This window comes from Arachis hypogaea, chromosome 6, assembly GCF_003086295.3.
Source record: "Arachis hypogaea cultivar Tifrunner chromosome 6, arahy.Tifrunner.gnm2.J5K5, whole genome shotgun sequence".
NCBI lineage: Eukaryota > Viridiplantae > Streptophyta > Magnoliopsida > Fabales > Fabaceae > Arachis > Arachis hypogaea.
In genome coordinates, this window is record NC_092041.1 from 64,143,826 (window position 1) to 64,153,679 (window position 9,854).

The following is a 9,854-nucleotide window of genomic DNA, read 5'->3' on the forward strand; positions in this document are numbered from 1 at the left end:
CTGAAATCTCGGTTCAGTCTCTCAAGGAAAGTCACAAAAATTCAAAGCTCAAAGAAAGTGCCAAATTCAAAGGCTAAGCCAAAGGTAAGTCAAAAAGGTCCTAATTACATCAAACTAGCTCCTATTTATACACTTTCTATTCTTGGATTTTGGGATTTGGATGGGCTTTTGATTTGGTGAAGAAATGAATTAAGATGGGGATTTAATTTGAATTTTCGGCCCATGAGAAGTTGCTCCCAGGAGGCTGCCCTGCCCTTGCGGAGGGCAGGGCAGGATTTGGTGCATGTTGGTGCGGCTTTGGTGCATGTTGGTGCAGCTTTGGTGCGGCCTGGTGCATGGAATGCTGCCCTGCCCTCGCGGAGGGCAGGGCAGGAAAATTTGGTGCTGCCAGGATCGAGCTTGGTGCGTGCTGGTGCTGCCAGGAATGAGCCTTGGTGCGCCAGATTTGAGCCTTGGTGCGCCAGATCCATGCACCAACAAAATGCTGCCCTGCCCTCGCGGAGGGCAGGGCAGTGTTTCCACTTTGATGTCCCGTGTTCGAAACACGGCTGGAACACACGCTCAATTAATTTCCTTGGTTTCTTGGCACGGCACTCAACCTTAGTTCCTTGCTTCTTCCTTGTTCCGTGTTCGATTCTTGTGGCATGCATGGGTGACATTTTTCCTTTGATTTTCTTCCTTGGTGAGCCCGATACTGCCCTTGTGGAGGGCAGGGCAAGGTTCTCTTCTTCTTGGTTCCAAGGCAAAATTTTGTGCTCTGCCCTTGTAGTGGGCAGGGCAGAGTTGCCTTCCTTGCTTGGTTCCCTTATGTTGCCCTCCTAGAGGGCAGTGTGCCCTTGTAGAGGGCAATGTTTGCCTCCCCCATTGCATGCGGCACACTTCCTCTTGCTTTGACCACACTTTCCTTTCCTTGGGCTACACTTCTTAGGCCACGCTTTTCCTTTTCTTTTCTTTTCTTCACCTATAATAAACCAAAACAACCACTCAAAGTATCACTAAATTCAAGAGGCTTATAAATCAATTAAAATTCAATTAAAATTAGCTTAAACCTCATGGATTAACATAAATTTCATGGTGGTTGCTTGATTTAAAGAAGTTGTGCATTTTCACTCCAAATCACTTACTTAGGATGCAAGAAAGTGCATAAATGCTAACAAAACAAGTGAAATTAGCTTGAAAAATGGGTATATGATGACTTGTCATCAGGCCTCCCAACACCAAACTTAGAGCTTGATTGTGGGGGCTTTGTTTGACTCTATACTGAGAGAAGCTTTTCATGCTTCCTCTCCATGGTTGCAGAAGAAGATCCTTGAGCTTTAAACACAAGGTTGTCCCCATTTAATTGAAGGACTAGTTATCCTCTGTCAACATCAATCACAGCTCCTGCTGTGGCTAAGAAGGGTCTTCCAAGGATGATGCATTTATCTTCCTCCTTCCTAGTGTCTAAGATTATGAAATCAGCAGGGATGTAAAGGCCTTTAACCTTTACTAACACGTCCTCTACTAATCCATAAGCTTGTCTTACTGACTTGTCTGCCATTTGTAATGAGAATATCGCAGGTTGTACCTCAATGATCCCTAGCTTTTTCATTACAGAGAGTGGCATAAGATTTATACCTGACCCCAGGTCACACAGAGCTTTTTCAAAGATCATGGTGCCTATGGTGCAGGGTATTACGAATTTTCCAGGATCTTGTCTCTTTTGAGGTTTAGTTTGCTAAACCCATGTATCTAGTTCACTAATGAGCAACGGAGGTTCACCTTCCCAAGTCTCATTACCAAATAACTTGGCATTCAACTTCATGATAGCTTCTAGATATTGAGCAACTTGCTCTCCAGTTACATCTTCATCCTCTTCAAAGGAAGAATAGTCTTCAGAGCTCATGAATGGCAGAAGGAGGTTTAATGGGATCTTTATGGTCTCTATATGAGCCTTAGAGTCCCTTGGGTCCTCAATAGGGAACTCCTTCTTGCTTGAGAGACGTCCCATGAGGTCTTCCTCATTAGGATTCACGTCCTCTCCTTCTTCTCTAGGTTCTACCATGTTGATTATATCAATGGCCTTGCACTCTCTTTTTGGATTCTCTTCAGTATTGCTTGGGAGAGTACTAGGAGGAGTTTTAGTGATTTTCTTACTCAGCTGGCCCACTTGTGCCTCCAGATTTCTAATGGAGGACCTTGTTTTACTCATGAAACTTAAAGTGGCCTTAGACAGATCAGAGACTAAGTTTGCTAAGTTAGAGATGCTCTGCTCAGAATTCTCTGTCTGTTGCTGAGAAGATGATGGAAAAGGTTTTCTATTGCTAAACCTGTTTCTTCCACCATTATTAAAGCTTTGTTGAGGTTTTTGTTGATCCTTCCATGAGAAATTTGGATGATTTCTCCATGATGAATTATAGGTGTTTCCATAAGGTTTACCCATATAATTTACCTCTGCTATTGCAGGGTTCTCAGGATCATAAGCTTCTTCTTCAGAAGATGCCTCTTTAGTACTGTTGGATGCATTTTGCCATCCATTCAGACTTTGAGAAATCATGTTGACTTGTTGAGTCAACATTTTGTTCTGAGCCAATATGGCATTCAGAGCATCAATTTCAAGAACTCCCTTCCTCTGAGGTGTCCCATTATTCACGGAATTCCTCTCAGAAGTGTACATGAACTGGTTATTTGCAACCATGTCAATAAGTTCTTGAGCCTCTGCAGGCGTTTTCTTTAGGTGAATGGATCCACCTGCAGAATGGTCCAGTGACATCTTAGAGAACTCAGATAGACTATAATAGAATATATCTATCATGGTCCATTCTGAAAACATGTTAGAAGGACATCTTTTGGTCATCTGCTTGTATCTTTCCCAAACTTCATAGAGGGATTCACCATCTTTTTGTTTGAAGGTCTGAACATCCACTCTAAGCTTGCTAGGCTTTTGAGGAGGAAAGAACTTAGCCAAGAAGGCCGTGACCAGCTTATCCCAGGAGTCTAGGCTATCTTTAGGTTGAGAGTCCAACCATGTTCTAGCTCTGTCTCTTACAGCAAAAGGGAAAAGCATGAGCCTATAGACTTCAGGATCTACTCCATTAGTCTTAACAGTCTCACAGATCTGCAAGAACTCAGTCAAGAACTAGTAAGGATCTTTTGATGGAAGTCCATAAAACCTGCAGTTCTGTTGCATTAGAGCAACTAATTGAGGTTTCAGCTCAAAATTGTTTGCTCTAATGGCAGGAATTGAGATGCTTCTTCCATCAAACTTGGACGTAGGTGCAGTATATTCACCAAGCATCCTTCTTGCATTATTGTTGTTGGGTTCGGCTGCCATCTCCTTTTCTTGTTCGAAAATTTCCGCAAGGTTGTCTTTGGATTGTTGTAATTTAGCTTCTCTTAGTTTCCTCTTCAGAGTCCTTTCAGGTTAGGGTCAGCTTTAACAAGAATGCCTTATATGAAAGAGAAGAGAACAGAAAAAGAAGAGGAATCCTCTTTGTCACAGTATAGAGATTCCTTTATGTTAGTAGAAGAAGAAAGGGAATACGAGTGAAGAAGAATGAATAATCCAAACACAAGGGTGAGGATAGGGGCAGTGATTTGAGATGAAGAGAAGTGTTAGTAAATGAATAAATAAATAGAATAAGATGAGAGACAGAAGTTTTCGAAAATAATTTTGAAAAGGAGTTAATGATTTTCAAAAATTAAGATAAGAAATAAAATTAAAATTAAAATTTAAAACAATTAGTTAATTAAAAAGAATTTTGAAAAAGGATGAGATATTTTCAAAAAAATGATAGGGAAAATTAGTTAGGTGGTTTTGAAAAAGATAAGAAACAAATAAAAAGTCAATTAGTTAGTTGAAAAAGATTTGAAATTTAAAAAGATATTTTGGAATCAAATTTTTGAAAAAGATAAAATTTAAAAAGATATGATAAAAAGATATGATTAAAAAGATATGGTTGGAAAAGATTTAATTTTTAAAATTAAAATTACTTACTTGACTAACAAGAAACTGAAAGATATGATTCTAGAGTTTAAAGATTAAACCTTTCTTAACAATAAAGTAACAAACTTCAAATTTTTGAATCAATCACATTACTTGTTCGTTAAGTTTCCAAAATAAAGATAAAACTAAGAAAAATATTTTTGAAAAATATTTTAAAAGATTTTCGTAAATTAATATGGAAAATGAAAAATATTTAATTTTTGAAAAACTTTTGAAAAGATAAGATTTTTAAAATTTGAAAATTTGACTTGACTTACAAGAAACAACTAATTTTAAAAATTTTTTGACTGAGTCAACCCAGATTTTTGAAATTTTGAGAGAAAAAAGGAAAAGATATTTTTTTGATTTTTGAATTTTTAATTATGAGAGAGAGAAACATAAAAAATGACTCACAACATGAAAATTATGAATCAAAACACATGATGCATGCAAGAACACTATGAATGTCAAGATGAACACCAAGAACACTTTGAAGATCATGATGAACATCAAGAACAGATTTTTGAAAAATTTTTGATGCAAAGAAAGTATGCAAGACACCAGACTTAGAAATTTGCAATGCTTAGACACTATGAATGCACAAATGCATACGAAAAACAACAAAGAACACAAAACAAGAAATTATTAAGATCAAACAAGTAGACTTACCAAGAACAACTTGAAGATCATGAAGAACAATATGAATGCATGAATTTTTTTCGAAAAATGCAAGAACAATATGAATATGCAATTGACACTAAACTTAAAACATGACACAAGACTCAAACAAGAAACACAAAAATATTTTTTGATTTTTATGATTTTATTATTTTTTTTGTATTTTATTTTATATTTTTCGAAAAACATATAGGAAAAAGAAAGTAATGAATCCAAAGTCCTCAATCAAAATCCTATGAATTAGACATGGCTTAATAGCCAGCCAAGCTAAAACATGTTATATGAAACTCTAGAATTCATTCTTGAAGGCTCTGAAAATTTTCGAAAATAGGTGATAATTTTTTTGAAAGATTTTTGAAAATTTTTTTGAAAATAAAACAAAAAAAAAAGAAAATTACCTAATATGAGCAACAAGATGAACCGTCAGTTGTCCAAACTCGAACAATCCCTGGCAACGGCGCCAAAAACTTGACAGGCGAAATTGTGATCTCTAATAATGGCATTCAACTTGGTATGTACGTTTATAACTCAGCACTTTCTTCACAACCTCGCACAACTAACCAGCAAGTGCAATGGGTCGTCCAAGTAATAAACCTTACGTGAGTAAGGGTCGATCCCACAGAGATTGTTGGTATGAAGCAAGCTATGGTCATCTTGTAAATCTCAGTCAGGCGGATAATAAAAGGTTATGGAGTTTTCGAATAATAATAATAAATAAACTGAAAATAAAGATAGAAATACTTATGTAGATTATCGATGGGAATTTTAGATAGGCGTATGAAGATGCTGTGTTCCTTCTGAATCTCTGTTTTCCTACTTGATACGTAAAAATTAGAATTCACGTATTTACCGGCAAGTATACCGGGTCGCATCAAGTAATAAAACTCACTAAGAGTGAGGTCGATCCCACGGAGATTGGTAGATTAAGCAACTTTAGTTAATGGTAAATTTAGTCAAGCAAACATGGTTTTGATTTCATGAGCATTTTGATTTTTGAACATAATTGCAAGAATTTAAATGGCAAAGAATGTAAAGAACTAGAAGAGAGAAATGAAATAAAAGTAAATAGCGGAAACTTAAATTGCAAGAATGTATAAGGGAATTGGGCAATGGGTTTTCTAACACTAAGAACAAAAGAAATGAGAATTAATGATAGAGAGGATCATTAGGGATCAGAGATGCTAGTTTTCATGAATTGATGTTAGTCAAATCCTTCTCAATCATGGGTATAGATCCATGGCAAGTGGGTAATTGAATCCCAATCTCTTGGTGATTCAATTTCTCTCAACATAACCAATTGCCACTCTCGTGATCTAATTGTTCATGAGAAGAGATGAGGCTCAATTCTAATCCAGCCACACAATTCCCAAAGTCTCAACCATGGAAAGTTACATCTCACATACTAACCAAGGTTTATTGATTGAGGGAATCATGAAAGGATGAACTCTAAACTGAATTATGTGGCTCATTCCTCAAATTCACCACACAATTCTCATAGATTAACCCCTCTCTCGATGGTGGTTGAATCTTTGAAGAACAAGAGTTTCCTCTTTGGATCAACCACATGAATTGAGGAGGAAAAGAGGAGTTCATCAATTCATTGTAACAAGCAGAGCTCTTCCCCCTAATGAATGGTGGGGTTTAGTGAATCATAGCTCCAATTGAAAACTAAATTGCATGAAACTAAAGTGCATGAAAATAAAGAGTGAGACTTCAAAACAGAAATTGAGAATTCAAGAATTCATAGATGAAAACTACAAATTAAACTACACTACTACTAAGGAAGAAGAGAAGGGGAAAGTGTATGAAGGGGAGGGGTCCGAAGACCCACTCTCAATGGAGTGTGCCAATTCACAGAATTCCAAATTGGTCTCCTCCGTATCCCCCCAATCCAACCTCTTAATGCTATGAGACTATGGCCTTTATATAGGCTTTTCTAAATTACAAATTGAAATGAAATTAAAAGAAAATTACAAACAAAATAAAAATTAACTATTCTAGATGATTCTTGTGGCCTTGATTGGTTGAGATTTATGGGCTTTGCTTGCTTGATTTGGATTAGCTTCATGAAGGAATTTTTGTCAAACAGAGGAAGAAGAGCTCATTCACATTGCTTCTGGCCCAATGGCCTGGCGTTATTGGCAAACACGCCAGTTCAAAGGACGTTGGCAACGTGCCAATACACTTCGTGGGCTGGTAGCTTGGTGCTTGGGCGTTACTAGCCCAAGTTGTTGCTAACAACTTGCTTTTCTTCTTCTTGACTTTACTTTCATGCTTAATGTTGCCCAGAATTTGAGTGTCAATCCTTTGCCTAAATATGAACTATGATATATCATTGGAAAGCTCTTGATGTCTACTTTCCAATGCCACTGAAATCACCTCATTTGGACTTTCCTAGCTCAAGTTATGCTCCATTGAAGAGGGCAAGGTCAGGCTGCCCTGGTTGGGCGTTTTTGTGGATAACGCCACCAATAACGTGCTCAACAACGCCCCTAGCCCAAATTTCTTGGCCTGGGCGTTGTTGCTGGAGTTGCCAAGGAACACGCCAGTTCATTTTGGCCCTGGCAACGTGTTCGACTCCCCCTCCTTGGCCTACTCATGCTTCCTTGAATTTCAACCTCATTTCCTTGTTTTTGGGGCCTAAAGATGACTCTGATTCGAGCTTCCATTTCATGCTCCACTATAGACTATTATATATGGTTGGAAAGCTCTAAATGTCAGCTTTCCAATGCAATTGGAAGCACTCAATTTGGACCTCTATAACTCAAGATATATTCCATTGAAGGAGGTAAGGTCAGGCTGCCTTGTTGGAGTTGTTGTGGATAACGCCCCTATATTCCAAGTTAGCAACGTGCTACCTCCATTCTTCACCATCCAAAGCTTCCTGGCGTTGTTACCAAACACACCAATGCTTTCTTGAGTTGGCAACGTGGTTGGCACCAAGACTTGGCGTTGGCAACTTGATTGGCACCAAGACTTGGTGTTGGCAACTTGGTTGGTGCCTTGATTGGCGTTGGCAACTTGGTTGGTGCCTTGATTGGCGTTGGCAACTTGGTTGGTGCCTTGATTGGCGTTGGCAACTTGGTTGGTGCTCCTCTCTGGCGTTAGCAACGTGAATGGCACTCCTTTCTTCATTTTGGGCGTTGGCAACTTGGTTGGGCGTTGCCAACTTGGTGAGCAAGCCAGAAACGCACTTTCCATGTTTGAGGCTCTAAATGAAGCCAACATTTGAACCTTCAAATGAACTCCAATTTCATATTGTGATATATGGTTGAAAAGCTCTTGATGTCTACTTTCCAATGCCACTAATTTCACCTCAATTGGAGTTTTCTAGCTCAATATATACGTTCTTGAAGAGAGCATCCTCAAGCTGCCTGGGCGTTGTTGCCCAAGTTGTTGGCAAACACGCCAGCAACAACGCCAGGCTCTTCTTCAACTTGGCTTGGGCGTTGCCAACTTGGTGTTGGCGTTGGCAACGTGCTACTCTTCCCCTGGTGGCTTCCCCTGATGGCTCCTGGCGTTGCCAACTTGCTGCTCAAGTTGGCAACTTGCAATGCTTCATTTCCTTGCTCTTGGGGCTTGAGTTTCCCTCTGATTTGAGCTTCCATTCCTCGCCACATTATGGACTATTATATATCGTTGGAAAGCTCTTGATGTCAGCTTCTCAACGCAATTGGAATCATGCCAATTGGATCCTTGTGGTTCAAGATATTCATCCTTGAAGAGGGGGAGGTCAAGCTGCCAACTCTGCTGGACACACACTAGCAAGTTGCCAACTTGATTTCCAAGTTGCCAACTTGCTTGTTCTTCCTTTCTCCAATATTTTCTTGCTCCATTGTCTTCTTGCTTCATCACCTAACATAAACCAAAGAACTTTCCTCAAAGTTTTGCCATCTTATGCAATAATTTTCAAGGGAATCATTCACATCAACTTGTATATAAACTCCTTGATTTATTTGCATGAATTATGCCAAATTTCACTTAATTCTTGGTTCATGGATGCATGGAGGAAAACTCACACAAATGCTTATTTATTCCAAAGAAAGTGAATGAAATTAAGCTAAAACTACTTAAACTAACTAGCTAAAATGGCAAATATGCGAATGCATCACAACACCAAACTTAAACCTTGCTTGTCCTCAAGCAAGAAAAGAATCATGCAATAGAGATTGACAATCCAAGGTTAGAAGAATAGCAAGTTAATGTTCATGGCAAGCTAGTTTTCTATGCATTCTACAATCACAAAAGAAATGTAAATGATTGATGTTTCTATCTAGCTCACTTTATGAAATCTTTTTCTTATAATTCTTGCTTGAAACAAGCTTTTGATTTTTCTTATTAGCTTCTCCTTTTTGGTGCTTTGCCCCATGAGTTAATAACAAAGCTACGATTCTAAATGCTTTGTTTTCAAGTATTACCACTTGATACATAAGCACCACAAGCATTTAATTAGAGGACTTCATTAGGCTCATTTTTTTCTTTTCTTTTCTTGACTCTCTAATCATTGATGCTCAGAACCTTGAGCTTTGAGGGAGTGCTTTTGCACTTGAGCCTAGCCTTGACTTCTAAGTGTTTTGTTTTCAAGCATTTTACTTGATACATAAACACCACAAGTACATAACAATGAAATTGTCATTGGTACTCAGAGCCTTCAGCTTTCTCATTCTTTCCCTTTTTCTTTTCTTGCCTTAATTGCATTTGCTTCTTCAAGGTTTTCATGATTTTCAAAAGATTTCACAAAAAGTCCTAGATGAAAACTTCAATTAAATAAAATCTAATGTACTTGAGCAACAATCAATCATACTAGCTTTCCAATATTTGTATGCACATGCTAAGTTCTTCTTTCATGCCTTGTTTGTTTATGATCATGATGCTTTATTGCTTTTGAATTCACAAAACTCAAGTTGGTAGTCATAATGCCACAGCAGCATATTGCAATTTAGAAATCAAACTATGCCCATTCATATCTCACATGTATACAGAGAAGGTAATAAGACAATCATGCAATTTAAAGTGCTGGAAACAAATGAGAGAAAGAAAGAACTTTACAACCTTGTAATTTATCTTCTCTATTGTTGTCCTTTTCCTCCTTTTCTTTCCCTTCCCACACCAAACTTAGAATGATTGCTTGTCCTCAAGCAACAATTAAAACCGTGGCTATGGGGCTAAGATAGATCATGAATGTCTTACACAATGAAACATTAGTAGCACA

General features: G+C 38.1%; 1 non-coding gene across 1 annotated transcript; it reads left to right on the plus strand.

Moving 5' to 3' along the window:
* The first annotated feature begins 2,810 nt into the window (after positions 1-2,810).
* LOC112700333 (small nucleolar RNA R71) lies at positions 2,811-2,914 on the plus strand. The gene has a single exon (XR_003153241.1). It is a non-coding gene; the product is annotated as a small nucleolar RNA R71 (small nucleolar RNA).
* Positions 2,915-9,854: the final 6,940 nt, after the last annotated feature.